A 16466-nucleotide genomic window follows, 5' to 3' on the forward strand; every position below is an offset into this window, starting at 1 on the left:
GCTACAGTAATCAAAAGAGTGTGGTACTGCCATAAAGACAGACATATAGATCAATGGAATAGAATAGAGTCCAGATATAAACCTTCACCTATATAGTCAACTGATCTTAAACAAAGGTGTCAAGACTATTCAAAGGGGGAATGAATAGTCTTATCAACAAATGGTGCTGGGACGATTGGAAAGCCACATGCAAAATAATGAAGTTAAACCCTTACCTCACACTATAAATAAAAATTAACTCAAAATGGATAAAAGACCTAAAGGTAAGAACTACAAACTATAAAACTCCTAGAGGAAAGTATAGAAGTAAATTTCCATGTCCTTAGGTTTGGCAATGGATTCTTAGGTATGACAAAATCTGTGAGCAACAAAAGAAAAAATAGATAAATTTGACATCAAAATTAAAAATTTTTTGCTTCAAAAAACACTGTCAAAAGTGAAGGAACAAGCCACAGAATGGGAGAAAATATTTTCAAATCGTACATCTGATGAGAGCCTTGTATCTAGATTATATAAAGAACGCTTTCAATTCAATAATTTAAAAACCACACAATTTAAAAAATAGGCAAGAGTGACATCAGCATCACAGTGGAGTGAACTTGCCTGGGACTTTCTCCCCTCCAACATACAATGAAAAGGAGCATCCTTACTCCAACAGAGGACATCCTAACACAACACAAAAATGTCGGAGAGACAAGCACAGCCATACAACAGAGCGCGGAGAGGCTGGAGCCTCCCTCAGAGGGGCTGGAGTGGGGTAAGAAAGAACTTCGCTCCCTCCCCTAAAGACTGGGATCCACGACCGTGGGAGGCTCTGTGAGGGAAGGAAAAGGGGAGGGGATGTTCATTCATGGGAACATCAAGGACCTCTGAGGCCCATGAAGCCTAGAGGGAAGTTCTCTACCAGGGGGAGAGCTTTCATGGGGGGTGACCTCATCAAGCCAACATCCCAGGAGACCAGATAGCGAGAACAGAGCAAGAAAGCCCAGAGAGCATGAAGGAGAAAGTGCCCTCCTCCGACCTGCCCCGTGCCCACTCCACTGCCTGGGATCTTGGCTGAAGGGTGAGGGCTCAGAATACATGGCTCTCAACCAACATCTAGTGTTGAAAGGCGGTAACTGCAACCAAATAATACCAGAATGCGTAAGAGCTGACACACCTCCTCTAGCAATATCAGACACTACATCAAATCTTCAGACCAGATAGAAAACAACAAGCACCCAGAATTCAATCCTGAGGACACAGAAGTATGTAATCTAAATGACAATGAATTCAAAATAGCTATCATCAAAACACTCAACGAGGTAAAAGAGAATGCAGAGAAACAATTCAATGAGTTCAGGAGCTACTTCACAGAAGAGATTGAAACTATAAAGAAGAATCAATCAGAAATATTAAAGATGAAAGACACAATGGAAGAGATAAAACAAAATACAGATTCCCTGAATGCTCAAGTGGACATCATAGAGGAGCGTATCAGCATAATCGAAGATAGACATGTTGAAATGCTCCTGATAGAAGAGGAGAGAGAACTGAGACTAAAAAGAAATGAAGAAAGTCTCCGAGAAATATCTGACTCAATTAGGAAATGCAACATAAGAATTATAGGTATTCAAGAAGGAAAAGAGAAGGAGAATGGAGCAGAAAGCATGTTCAAAGAAATAATAGCAGAGAACTTCCCAAACCTAGGGAAAGAGGGAAATCTGTGTGGAAGAAGCTTCCAGATCTCCTAGATAAGTCAATGCAAAAGTAAAACTGGCAAAAACAAATGACAAAGAAAGAATACTCAGGGCAACAAGGCAGAAGAAAATAAGTTACAAAGGAACCCCTATCAGGCTTTCAACAGATTTCTCTTTAAAATACAAAAATCTTCAGCCAAGAATACTCTACCCTGCAAAAATATCCTTCAGATATGAGGGAGAAATAAAATCTTTCCCAGACAAACAGAAGCTAAGGGACTTCGTAGCCAAAAGACCCCTCCCTACAAGAAATCCTCAAGAAGGCCCTCATACCTGAGGGAAAAAACGGGGAGAGAGGAGTCACAAAACACAGAATAAGGAGATAAACAGGTAGACAGACTCAGAATAGGGTAGCAAATATTCAAGTATCGCATTAAGCTAAAGGGAAGGAAAACACCAAAAATAAAAGATAATCCTATCATTTTAACCACAAACTCACAATAAAAGATGGAATAAGATGTGAGAAAAACAACTTAGGGGAGGAAGAGGAAAGGGACTGAATCATTTTAGACTAAGGAAATAGACCATCAGAAAATGGACTATCTTATACACGAGATTCTGAATACAAACCACAGGGTAACCACTAAACAAAAAAGCAGAACAGAGACACAAATAATAAATAAGGAGAAAACAAAGAAACACATCATAAAAAACTACATAAATCAATGGGTAGACCAAAACACACAGGACAAGAAACAAAGGAAATGCAGGAAAACTGGAAAATGAGTGATAAAATGACAGCATTAAGCCCTCATGCATCAATAATCACCCTCAATGTAAATAGACTGAACTCTCCAATAAAAAGAGACAGAGTGGCGAGATGGATTAAAGAACAAGATGCAGCAATATGCTGCCTGCAGGAAACAGATCTCAGCTCCAAGGACGAACACAGACTCAGAGTGAAGGGATGGAAGAGGATACTCCAAGCTAATGGCAAACAAAAGAAAGCAGATGTTGCGATACTTATATCAGACAAAGTAGACTTCAAGACAAGACAGGTAAAGAGAGACAAAGAGGGGCAGTATACAATGATCAAAGGGACACTCCATCAAGAAGAAATAACACTTATAAATATCTATGCACCCAACACAGGAGCATCAAAGTTCATAAAGCAAGTATTAACAAACCTAAAAGAAGATATTAATAATAACACAATAATAGTAGGGGACCTCAACACCTCATTCACATCAATGGACAGATCATCCAGACAGAAAACCAACAAGAAAACAGTGGAATTAAATGAAAAGCTAAACCAGTTGGACTTAATAGACATATATAGAACACTCTATCCAAAAATAGCAGAATATACATTCTTCTCAAGTGTGCATGGAACATTCTCAAGGATAGACCATATGTTGGGAAACAAGGCAAGCCTCAATAAATGTAAGAAAATTGAAATAACAACAAGCATTTCTGATCACAATGATATAAAGCTAGAAATTAATTACAAGAAAAGAGCTGAGAAAGGGAGAAAGATGTGGAGACTAAACAACATGCTATTGAACAAGCTATGGATCCTTGAAGAAATTAAATGAGAAATCAAAAAGTATCTGGAGGCAAATGCAAATGATAACATACCATACCAACTCATATGGGATGCAGCAAAAGCCGTATTAAGAGGGAAATTCATCACAATACAAGCGCACCTTAGCAAACAAGAAAAATCCCAAATAAGCAATCTCAAATTACACCTAACTGAATTAGAGAAAGAAGAACAAACAAAGCCAAAAGTCAGTAGAAGGAGAGAAATAATAAAAATCAGAGCAGAAATAAATGCTATTGAAACAAAAAAGGCAGTAGAAAGGATCAATGAAACAAAGAGCTGGTTCTTTGAGAAGATAAATAAAATTGACAAACCCCTAGCCTGACTTACAAAGAAAAAAAGAGAGAAAGCTCGGATAAACAAAATTAGAAATGAAAAAGGAGAAATAACAACAGACACCACAGAAATATAACCTATTATAAGAGAATACTACAAAAAACTATATGCCGACAAAATGGATAATCTAGAGGAAATGGATAAATTCTTAGACTCTTACAACCTCCACAGCTGAATCAAGAAGAAGCAGACAATTTGAACAGACCAATCACAAGGAAAGAGATTGAAAGAACAATCAAAAGCATCCCAAAGAATAAAACCCCAGGACCTGACAGCTTCCCTGTGGAATTCTACCAAACTTTCAGAGAAGATTTAATACCTATCCATCTCAAGCTAGTCCAAAAAATTAAGGAAGATAGAACACTTCCTAATGCATTCTATGAGGCCAACATCACTCTGATACCAAAGCCTGACAAGGACAACACAAAAAAGGAAAACTGCAGGCCAATATCACTGATGAGCATAGATGCAGAAATCCTCAACACAATTTTGGCAACCTGAATTCAGCAATACATCAAAAGGATCATACATCACGATCAAGTGGGATTTATACCAGGGACACAGGGATGGTTCAACGTCTGCAAATCAATCAAAGTGATACATCACATTAACAAAATGAGGAATAAAAACCACATGATCATCTTAATAGATAGAAAGCATTTGATAAGATCCAACAGCCATTTATGATGAAAACTCTTGAAGAAATGGGGATAGAAGGAAATTATCTTAATATAATAAAGGCCATATATGACAACCCACAACAAACATCGTACTCAGTGGGCAAAAACTGAACACCATCCCCCTGAGAACAGGAATGAGACAAGGATGCCCTCTATCACCACTCTTACGGGAGGTTTTGCCCAGAGCAATTAGGCAAGAGAAAGGAATGAAAGGAATCCAAATAGGGAGTGAAGAAGTGAAACTCTCACTGTTTGCAGATGACATGATCTTATATATAGAAAATCCCAAAGAATCCATCAGAAAACTAATAAGAAATAATTAACAACCACAGTAAAGTTTCAGGGTACAAAATCAGCTTACAAAAATCAGTTGCTTTTCTGTACTCTGATAATGAACTTACAGAAAGAGAACTCAAGAACACAATCCCATTTACAATCGCAACTAAAAGAATAAAGTACCTAGGAATAAATTTCTTTTAAAAGATTGGCACCTGAGCTAACAACTGCTGCCAATCTTCTTTTTTTTTCTTTCTGCTTTTTCTCCCCAAATCCCCCCAGTACATAGTTGTATATTTTAGTTGTGGGTCCTTCTATTTGTGGCATATGGGACGCCACCTCACTGTGGTCTAACAAGTGATGTCATGTCTGTGCCCAGGATCCAAACCAGTAAAACCCTGGGCTGCCACAGTGGAGTGCACCAACCTAACCACTCAGCCACTGGGCCGGCCCCCCTAGGAATAAATTTAACCAAGGAGGTGAAGGACTTATACAATAAAAACTCCAAGACATTACTGAAAGAAATTGATAATGAAATAAAGAGATGGAAACAGATTCCATGCACATGGGTTTGAAGAATAAACATAGTTAAAATGTCCAGACTACCCAAAGCAATCTACAGATTCAATGCAACCCTAATCAGAATCCCAATGACATTCTTCACGGAAATAGAGCAAAGAATCCTAAAATTCATATGGGGCAACCAAAGACCCCAAATTGCTAAAGCAATCCTGAGAAAAAAGAACAAAGCTGGAGGTATCACAATCCCTGACTCCAAAATGTACTACAAAGCCATAGTGACCAAAACGGCATGGTACTGGTACAAAAACAGGTGCACAGATCAATGGAACAGAACTGAAAGACCAGAAATAAAACTTCACGTCTATGGACAGCTGATCTTCGACAAAGGTGCCAAGAACATACAATGGAGAAAAGAAAGTCTCTTCAATAAATGGTGTTGGGAAAACTGGACAGCCACATGCAAAAGAATGAAGGTAGACCATTATCTCATGCCATACACAAAAACAAACTCAAAATGGATCAAAGACTTGAAGATAATTCCTGAAACCATAAAACTCATGGAAGATAATATAGGTAGCACACTTTTTGACATCATTACACATTTTGACACTTTACTTAAAGGATCTTCTCAAATACCTTGTCTTTTCAGACAAGGGAAACAAAAGAAAAAATAAACAAGTGGGAGTTCATCAGACTAAAGAGCTTCTGCAAGGCAAAAGAAACTAGAATCAAAATAGAGATAACCCACAAATTGGGAGAAAATATTTGCAAATCATATATCTGACAAGGGGTTAATCTCCATAATATATAAGGAACTCACACAACTGAACAATAAGTAAACAAACAACCCGATCAAAAAATAGGCAGAGGAGATGAACAGATATTTTTCCAAAGAAGATATAGAGATGGCCAATAAACACATGAAAAGATGTTCAACATCACTAATCATCAGGGAAATGCAAATCAAAACTACACTAAGATACCACCTTACGCTTGTTAAAATGGCTATAATCATTAAGGCTAAAAATAACAAATGTTGGCAAGGGTGTGGAGAGGAGGGAACCCTCATCTACTGCTGGTGGGAATGCAAACTGGTGCAGCCGCTATGGAAAACAGTATGGAGATTCCTCAAAAAACTAAAAGTAGAAATACCATACGATCCAGCCATCCCACTACTGGGTATCTACCCAAACAACTTGAAATCAACAATTCAAAGTAACATATGCACCCCCATGTTCATCACAGCACTAGTCACAATAGCCAAGACATGGAAACTATCCAAGCGCCCAGCAAGTGATGATTGGATAAAGAAGATGTGGTATATACATACAATGGAATACTGCTCAGCGGGAAAAAAAGACAAATTCATCCCATTTGCAACAACATGGAAGGAGCTGGAGGGAATTATGCTAAGCGAAATAAGCCAGACAGAGAAAGATAAACACCATGTGATTTCACTCATATGTGAAATATGAACAAACACATGGACAAAGAAAACAGTTCAATGGTTACCAGGGGAAGGGGGTGGGAAGTGGGCACAGGGGGTGAAGGGGAGCACTTATGTGGTGACAGTCAAGAAATAATGTACAACTGAAATCTCATATTGATGCAAACTAGTATGAACTCAAGTTAAAAAAATGAAAAAAATAGGCAAAGGCATTTTTCCAAGGAAGATATTCAAATGGTCAATAAGTACATGAAGAGATACTCAAAATCACTCATCATTAGGGAAATACAAATCAGAACCACAATGAGATACCACTTCACATCCATTAGGATGGTTATTTTTAAAAAAGGAAAATAAGCATTGGTGAAGATGTGGAGAAACTGGAACCCTTGTACATTGCTAGTGGGAATGTAAAATGGTGCATCTCCTGTGGAAAATAGTATGGCAGTTCTTTAAAAAGTTAAACATAGATTGACTATATGATCCAGCAATTCCACTCCTAGATATTTACTCAAAAGAACTGAAAGCAGGCACTCAGCCAGGTACTTGTATTCCAATGTTCCTAGCAGCACAATTCATAACATCCAAAAGACAGAGACAATCAAAAACTGTATTGGCAGATGAATGGATAAACAAAATGTTGTATATACATAAAATGGAACATTATGCATCTTTCAAAGGAAATTTAATTCAGATCCATGCTATGCTGTGGGCTGAATTGTGTCCCCACCTTCTAAATCCAAATGTTGAAGGCCTACCCACACTGTGGTGGATTTGGAGAAAGGGTCTTTGGGAGATAATTAAGTTTAGATGAGGCCATGAGGGTGGGGACCTCATCATGGGATTAGTGCCCTTATAATAGAAAGAGACACGAGAGCTCTCTCTCTGCCATGTGAGGATACAACAAGACAGTGGCCATCTGCAAGCCAGGAAGAGGTCCCTCACCAGACCTTGACCATGCTGGCACTCTGATCTCAAGACTTTTAGCCTCCAGAGCTGTGAGAAATAAATTTCTGTTGTTTAAGACATCCAATCTATGGTATTTAGTTATGGCAGCTTGAGATGACTCAGACATGCTACAACATGGACGAACATTGAGGACATTATGCTAAGTGAAAGAGGTCATACAAAAAAGGATGAATACTGTGTGATTCCACTTGTATGAGATATCTAAAAGAGTCAAAATGGTAGAGACAGAAAGCAGAATGGAGGTTACCAGGAGCTGGGGGGAGGGGCAATGGGGAAATGTTTACTGGGGAGCAGAATGGAATGATGAAAAAGTTCTGGAAATGAATAGTGGTGATGGTTGCACAATACTGTGAATGTACTTAATGCTACTGAATTTTACACTTAAAAATGGTTAAAATGGTAAATTTTATGTTATGTCCATCTTACTACAATAAACAATGCAACAAAAATACATGGAGCAATAATTGACAACTCCCAGTAGAAATAGGTTACTATAGAATTATAGTTGGAGATTTTTAAATTGAGGACTTGATTTGCAATTTCCTAATGATTAATTAGGATATTTGAGGATGTTTTCATGTGCTTATTGACCATTTGTATATCTTATTTGGAGAAATGTGTATTCAAGAATTTTGGGGCCAGACCCATGACCGAGTGGTTAAGTCTGTGCGCTCCACTTTGGTGGCCCAGGGTTTCACTGGTTTGGATCCTGGGTGCGGACATGGCACCGCTCATTAGGCCACGTTGAGGTGGCATCCCACGTGCCACAACTAGAAGGACCCACAACTAAAATATACAACTATGTACTGGGGGGTTTTGGGGAGAAAAAGCAGGAAAAAAATGAAGATTGGCAACAGTTGTTAGTTCAGGTGCCAATCTTTAAAAAAAAAAAAAAAAGAATTTTGTCCATTTTTTAATTGAGTTTTTGTTTGTTTGTTTGTTTGTTTTACAATTTTTAATCATTTGCTTGTTTTTTTCTGTTGAGTTGTAGGAGTCTCTATATATTCTGGATATTAATCCCTTACCAGATGTATGATTTACAAATACTATTCCTGTTCTGTGCCTCGTCTTTTCACTCTCTTGATAGTGTTCTTTGATGCACAAACTTGTAAAATTTTGATGAAGTCCAATTTATTTATTTTTTCTTTTGTTATCTGTGCTTTTGGTGTCATAATTGAGAAGACATTGCTAACTTGGTTGGGCTCAACTTCATTCTTTTGCAAGGCTACAGAGTTGTCTCAGCACCATTTTTTGGAAACAATGCCTTTACCCCATTGAATTGTTTTGGCACTCTTGTCAAAAATCAACTAACTTGGGGGGGCTGGCCCTGTGGCTTAGTGGTTAAGTTCGCACACTCTGCTGCAGGCAGCCCAGTGTTTCGTTGGTTCGAATCCTGGGCATGGACATGGCACTGCTTATCAAACCACGTTGAGGCAGCATCCCACATGCCACAACTAGAAGGGCCCACAATGAAGAATATACAACTATGTACTGGGGGGGCTTTGGGGAGAAAAAGGAAAAAAATAAAATCTTAAAAAAAAAATCAAGAGGGGGCGGAGCAAAATGGCGGGGTGAGCTGACCCAGGATTCTCTCCCCTCCAAAATACAACAAAAGATTGGCAGAACTGAATTTCAGAGAATAAACATAATGCCAGCTCGTTAGAGACCTACAATACCAAGAAGGCGGAGATCATAAACCTAGCTTTACACCCTCGGAGGCGCTGGAACGGTAGGAGAGAACATCACTCCCTCCCCTAGAGTCTGCGATCGCTGCGGCGTGGGTCGGGAGGGAGTGGGGGAGGGGCCGCGCGACAGGGGGATCATCCAGGACTCCTGCCGCTGATTCAGTGGAGACCCGCTGACGGGGGGAAAGCTTCCCTCCGCGGGGACCCTATAAATCAAGGGCCTTGGGAGACCAGAGAACAAAACTGATCTGAACCCAGACCGGCACGTGTGAGTAACAGCCCCTCCCCCCTAACAAAGCCAGTGGGCGCAGCCATCTTGCCCCAAGGCGGAGAGCTAACACGCGGCTCTCGACCCCCATCTCGTGGCGACAGGCTGTAACTGCAACTGAATTCTACCACCATGAGAAAAAACCGCTCCTCTACCATCCAGCAATTTATAAAAGCCCCAGACCAGAAGGAAAACAATAAAAATACAGAATTAAGTCCTGAGGACTTGGAATTAGGTAAACTAAGTGATAATGAATTCAGAGCAGCTATAATCAAAAAACTCAATGAGGTAGAGAGAAAGATAGAGAAACGAGCCGAGTTCTGGAGTTACTTCACAAAAGAGATTGAAATCATAAAGAAGACTCAAACAGAATTTCTTGAGATGAAAAACACAATGGACCAGATAAAACAGAATACAGATTCCCTGAATGCCCGTGTAGACAACATAGAGGAGAAAATTAGCATAATTGAAGATAGACAGGCTGAATGGCGCCCGACAGAGGAAGAAAGAGAACTAAGAATTAAAAAAAATGAGGAAAATCTCCGAGAGATAATGGATTCAATGAGGAGTAAGAACATAAGGATCATAGGAATTCCCGAGAATATGGAAAAGGAAAATGAAGCAGAAAGTGTGCTTAACGAAATTATTGAAGAGAACTTCCCAAATCTAAGGATCAACGGAGAAATCTGTGTAGAGGAGGGTTTTAGATCTCCTAGATTTGTCAATGTAAAAAGACCTACTGCAAGGCACATAGTAGTAAAGTTGGCAAAAAGGAACGATAAGGAAAGAATACTCAGGGAAGTAAGGAAAAAAAAGAGAATAACCTATAAAGGATCCCCTATCAGACTTGCAGCAGATTTCTCTACAGAAACCCTACAAGCTAGGAGAGAATGGAATGACATATTCAAAGCTTTAAAGGATAAAAATCTTCAGCCAAGAATACTCTATCCAGCAAGAATTTCCTTCAGATATGAGGGAGAAATTAAATCTTTTCCAGACAAACAAAAGTTAAGGGAATTTGTAACCAAAAGCCCTCCATTACAAGAAATCCTCAAGAAGGCTCTCATACCTGAAAAAAGAAAAAAGGGAGAAAGGGGACACAATCCACAGACTAGGGAGACCGATGGATAGAACCAGAACAGGATAGGAAATATTCAATTATAGCATTAGGGTAAAGGTAAGGAAACTACCAAAACAAGGACGATCTTAGCACTCTAACTACCAATTAATAAGACGAGTTGGAATAAAAAAATGAAAATAATTATTTAGGAGGGGAAGAGCAAAGGGTCTAAATCAGTATTGGTCAAGTAAGTAAGAGACCACCAGAGAATAGACTATATTATACACGAGATTCTAAATACAAACTTCAAGGTAGACACTAAAATAAAGTACAGAACAGAGTCACAAATCATAAATAAGGAAAAATCTAAGAAACCCAGCATAAGAAATTGCAGTATTAAATGGGTAGTCTAAAGCAAACAGGAAAAGAAACACAGGAAAACAAGATAATGAGCGACAGATTAATAGCACTAAGTCCACATGCATCAATAATCACTCTCAATGTGAACGGATTGAACTCTCCAATAAAAAGACACAGAGTGGCAAAATGGATTGAAGAACACGATCCAACAATTTGTTGCCTCCAGGAAACACACCTCAGCCCCAAGGATAAACACAGACTCAGGGTGAAGGGGTGGAGGACAATACTTCAAGCAAATAGCAAGGGAAACAAGGCAGGTGTTGCAATTCTCATATAAGACCAAGTGGATTTCAAAATAAGACAGGTAAAGAGAGACACAGAGGGACAATATATAATGATCAAAGGGACAATTTATCAGGAAGAAATAATGCTTATAAATATCTATGCACCCAACACAAGAGCACCAAGATTCATAAAGCAACTATTAACAGACCTAAAGGAAGATGTTAAAAACAACACAATAATAGTAGGGGACCTCAACACCCCACTCACATCAATGGACAGATCATCCAGACAGAAAATCAACAAGGAAATAGTGGAGCTAAATGAAAAACTAAAACAATTGGACTTAATAGACATATATAGATCACTTCACCATGAAAGAGCTGAATACACATTCTTCTCAAGTGCACATGGAACATTCTCTAGGATAGACCATATGTTGGGAAACAAGGCAAGCCTCTACAAATTTAAAAAAATTGAAATAATAACAAGCATCTTCTCAGATCATAGTGCTATAAGGCTAGAAATTAATTACAAGAAAAAAGCTGAGAAAGGCACAAAGATGTGGAGACTAAACAACACACTACTGAACAAGCAATGGATCATTGAAGAAATTAAAGAAGAAATAAAAAAATACCTGGAAACAAATGAAAATGATAGCATGCCATACCAACTCATATGGGATGCAGCAAAAGCTGTATTAAGAGGAAAATTCATCGCAATACAGGCACATCTTAACAAACAAGAAAAATCCCAAATAAGCAACCTTAAAGCACACCTAACTGAACTAGAGAAAAAAGAACAAATGAAGCCCAAAGTCAGCAGAAGGAGAGAAATAATAAAAATCAGAGCAGAAATAAATGCTATTGAAACGAAAAAGGCAGTAGAAAGGATCAATGAGACAAAGAGCTGGTTTTTTGAGAAGATAAATAAAATTGACAAACCACTAGCCGCACTTACAAAGAAAAAAAGGGAGAAAGCTCAAATAAACAAAAATCAGAAATGAGCGAGGAGAAATAGCAACAGACTCTGCAGAAATACAACAGATTATAAGAGAATACTACGAAAAACTATATGCCAACAGAATGGATAACCTAGAGGAAATGGATAAATTCTTGGACTCCTACAATCTCCCAAAGCTCACTCAAGAAGAGGCAGACAATTTGAACAGACCAATCACAAGGAAAGAGATTGAAAGAGCAATCAAAACATCCCAAAGAATAAAACCCCAGGACCAGATGGCTTTCCTGGGGAAGTCTACCAAACTTTCAGAGAGGATTTAATACCTATCCTTTTCAAGCTATTCCAAAAAATTAGGGAAGATGGAACACTTCCTAACACATTCTATGAGGCCAACATCACGCTGATACCAAAACCTGACAAGTACACCATGAAAAAAGAGAACTACAGGCCAATATCACTGATGAACACAGATGCAAAAATTCTAAACAAAATTTTGGCAACCAGAATTCAGCAATTCATCAAAAGAATCATACATCAGGATCAGGTGGGATTCATACCAGGGACACAGGGATGGTTCAACATCCGCAAATCAATCAACGTGATACACCACATCAACAAACTGAGGAATAAAAACCACCTGATCATCTCAATAGATGCAGAGAAGGCATTTGACAAGATCCAACAGCCATTTATGATAAAAACTCTGAACAAAATAGGCATAGAAGGAAACTACCTCAACATAATAAAGGCCATATACGACAAACCATAGCCAACATCATACTCAATGGGCAAAAACTGAACACCATCCCCCTGAAAACAGGAACGAGACAAGGATGCCCTCTATCACCACTCTTATTTAACATAGTACTGGAGGTCCTGGCCAGAGCAATCAGGCAAGAAAAAGGAATAAAAGGAATCCAAATAGGGAGGGAAGAAGTGAAACTCTCGCTGTTTGCAGACAACATGATCTTATATATAGAAAACCCCAAAGAATCCATTAGAAAACTGTTAGAAGTAATCGACAACTACAGCAAAGTTGCAGGGTATAAAATCAATTTGCATAAATCAGTAGCATTTCTATACTCCAGTAATGAACCAACAGAAAAAGAACTCAAGAACACAATACCATTCACAATCGCAACAAAAAGAATAAAATACCTCGGGGTAAATTTAACTAAGGAAGTGAAGGACCTATATAATGAAAATTACAAGGCCTTTCTGAGAGAATTGGATGACGACATAAGGAGATGGAAAGACATTCCATGTACATGGATTGGAAGAATAAACATAGTTAAAATGTCCGTTCTACCTAAAACAATCTACAGATTCAACGCCATCCCAATCAGAATCCCAATGACATTCTTTACAGAATTAGAACAAAGAATCCTAAAATTCATATGGGGCAACAAAAGACCCCGAATTGCTAAAGCAATCCTGAGAAAAAAGAACAAAAAGGGAGGCATCACAATCCCTGACTTCAAAACATACTACAAAGCTACAGTAATCAAAACAGCATGGTACTGGTACAAAAACAGGTGCACAGATCAATGGAACAGAATTGAAAGCCCAGAAATAAAACCACACATCTATGGACAGCTAATCTTCGACAAAGGAGCTGAGGGCATACAATGGAGAAAAGAAAGTCTTTTCAACAAATGGTGCTGGGAAAACTGGAAAGCCACATGTAAAAGAATGAAAATTGACCATTCTTTTTCACCATTCACCAAAATAAACTCAAAATGGATCAAAGACCTAAAGGTGAGACCTGAAACCATAAGGCTTCTGGAAGAAAACGTAGGCAGTACACTCTTTGACATCAGTATTAAAAGGATCTTTTCGGACACCATGCCTTCTCAGAGAAGGGAAACAATAGAAAGAATAAACAAATGGGACTTCATCAGATTAAAGAGCTTCTTCAAGGCAAATGAAAACAGGATTGAAACAAAAAAACAACCCACTAACTGGGAAAAAATATTTGCAAGTCATATATCTGACAAGGGCTTAATATCCATAATATATAAAGAACTCTCACAACTCAACCACAAAACATCAAACAACCCAATCAAAAAATGGGCTGGAGACATGAACAGACATTTCTCCAAAGAAGATATACTGATGGCCAATAGGCACATGAAAAGATGCTCATCATCGCTGATCATCAGGGAAATGCAAATCAAAACTACACTAAGATATCACCTTACACCCGTTAGAATGACAAAAATATCTAAAACTAATAGCAACAAATGTTGGAGAGGTTGCGGAGAAAAAGGAACCCTCATACACTGCTGGTGGGAATGCAAACTGGTGCAGCCACTATGGAAAACAGTATGGAGAGTCCTCAAAAAATTAAAAATAGAGGGGCTGGCCCCGTGGCCGAGTGGTTAAGTTCGCACGCTCCGCAGCAGGAGGCCCAGTGTTTCGTTGGTTCGAATCCTGGGCGCGGACATGGCGCTGCTCATCGGACCACGCTGGGGCGGCGTCCCACATGCCACAACTAGAAGAACCCACAACGAAGAATACACAACTATGTACCGGGGGGCTTTGGGAGAAAAAGGAAAAAATAAAATCTTTAAAAAAAAAAATTAAAAATAGAACTACCATACGATCCAGCCATCCCACTACTGGGTATTTATCCAAAGAGCCTGAAGTCAGCAATCCCAAAAGTCCTCTGCACCCCAATGTTTATTGCAGCACTGTTTACAATAGCCAAGACGTGGAAGCAACCTAAGTGCCCATCAACAGACGAATGGATAAAGAAGATGTGGTACATATATACAATGGAATACTACTCAGCTGCAAAACAGAACAAAATCATTCTATTTGCAATAACATGGATGGACCTTGAGAGAATTATGTTGAGTGAAATAAGCCAGCGAGAGAAGGATAATCTGTGTATGACTACACTCATATGAGGAATTTAAAATTATGGACTAAGAACAGTTTAGTGGATACCAGGGGAAAGGTGGGGTGGGGGGTGGGCGCAAAGGGTGAAGTGGTGCACCTACAACATGACTGACAAACATTAATGTACAACTGAAATTTCACAAGATTGTAACCTATCAATAACTCAATAAAAAAAAAAATCAAGTAACTTGGGGCCAGCCTGTGGCCGAGTGGTTGGGTTCACCTGCTCCACTTTGGCAGCCCAGGGTTTCACCAGTTCAGATCCTGGGCACGGACACGGCACCTTTCATGGGCCCATGCCGAGGCGACATCCCACATGCCACAACTAGAAGGACCCACAACTAAAATATACAACCATGTACTGGGGGGATTTGGGAAGAAAAAGCAGAAAAAAACCAAAAAGATTGGCGACAGTTGTTAGCTCAGGTGCCAATCTTCACACACACACACACAAAATTGACTAACCATACATGAGAGGGTTTATTTCTAGGCTCTCTATTCTATTCCATCAGTCTCTCTCTCTATCCTCACGCTAGTGCCACAGTTTTGATAACTGCAGCTTTGCAGTAACTTTTAAAATTGGGAAAGGTGAGTTCTCCAACTTTGTTTTTCTTTATCAAGACTGCTTTGGCTTTTCAGGGTTCCTTGACATTCTGCATGAATGTCAGGTTGTTTTTCTACTGCAGAAAATGCCAATGGGATTTTGATAGGGATTTCATTGAATCTGTAGATGAATTTGGGAACCACTGTCGTTTTAACAATATTGTCTTCCAATCCATGAAGGCAGTCTGTCCTTACATTTATTTAGGTTTTCCTTAATTTCTATCAGTAACGTTTTGTAGTTTTCGGTGTACAGTTTTTCTCCTCCTTGGTCAAGTTTATTCCTGAGAATTTTATTATTTTTGATGCCATGTAAATGAAATTGTTTTCTTAATTTCTTTTTTCAATTTTTCATTGCTAATGTATAGAAATACTACTGATTTTTGTGTGTCAATTTTGTATCCTGCAACATTGTTAAATTCAACTTTTTTGTGGATTCCTTGGGGTTTTCTACATATTATGTCGTCCGCAAACAGCGATAACTCTCCCTTCTTTTTAAGTTTGGATAACTGATACTTTTCGTGCCTCATTGTGCTGGCTAGAACTGCAGTACTATGTTGAACAAGGGTAAAGGCAGGCATCCTCATCTTGCTTCTGATCTTAGGGGGAACACTGAGTTTTTCGCCATTGAGTGTGATAGCATCTGTGGGTTTTTCATATAAGGGCTTTATCATGGAGAGAACATGCTCTTCTATTCCTAGTTTATTGAGTGTTTCTATCATGAAACGCTGTTGGATTTTATCAAATGCTCTTTTTTTTGGATCAATTGAGGTGATGATGCGGCATTTTTTCCTTCATTCTGTTATGGTGGTATATTACAAGGAGTAATTTT

Source organism: Equus asinus, chromosome 4 (genome assembly GCF_041296235.1).
Source record: "Equus asinus isolate D_3611 breed Donkey chromosome 4, EquAss-T2T_v2, whole genome shotgun sequence".
NCBI classification, from domain to species: Eukaryota; Metazoa; Chordata; class Mammalia; order Perissodactyla; family Equidae; genus Equus; species Equus asinus.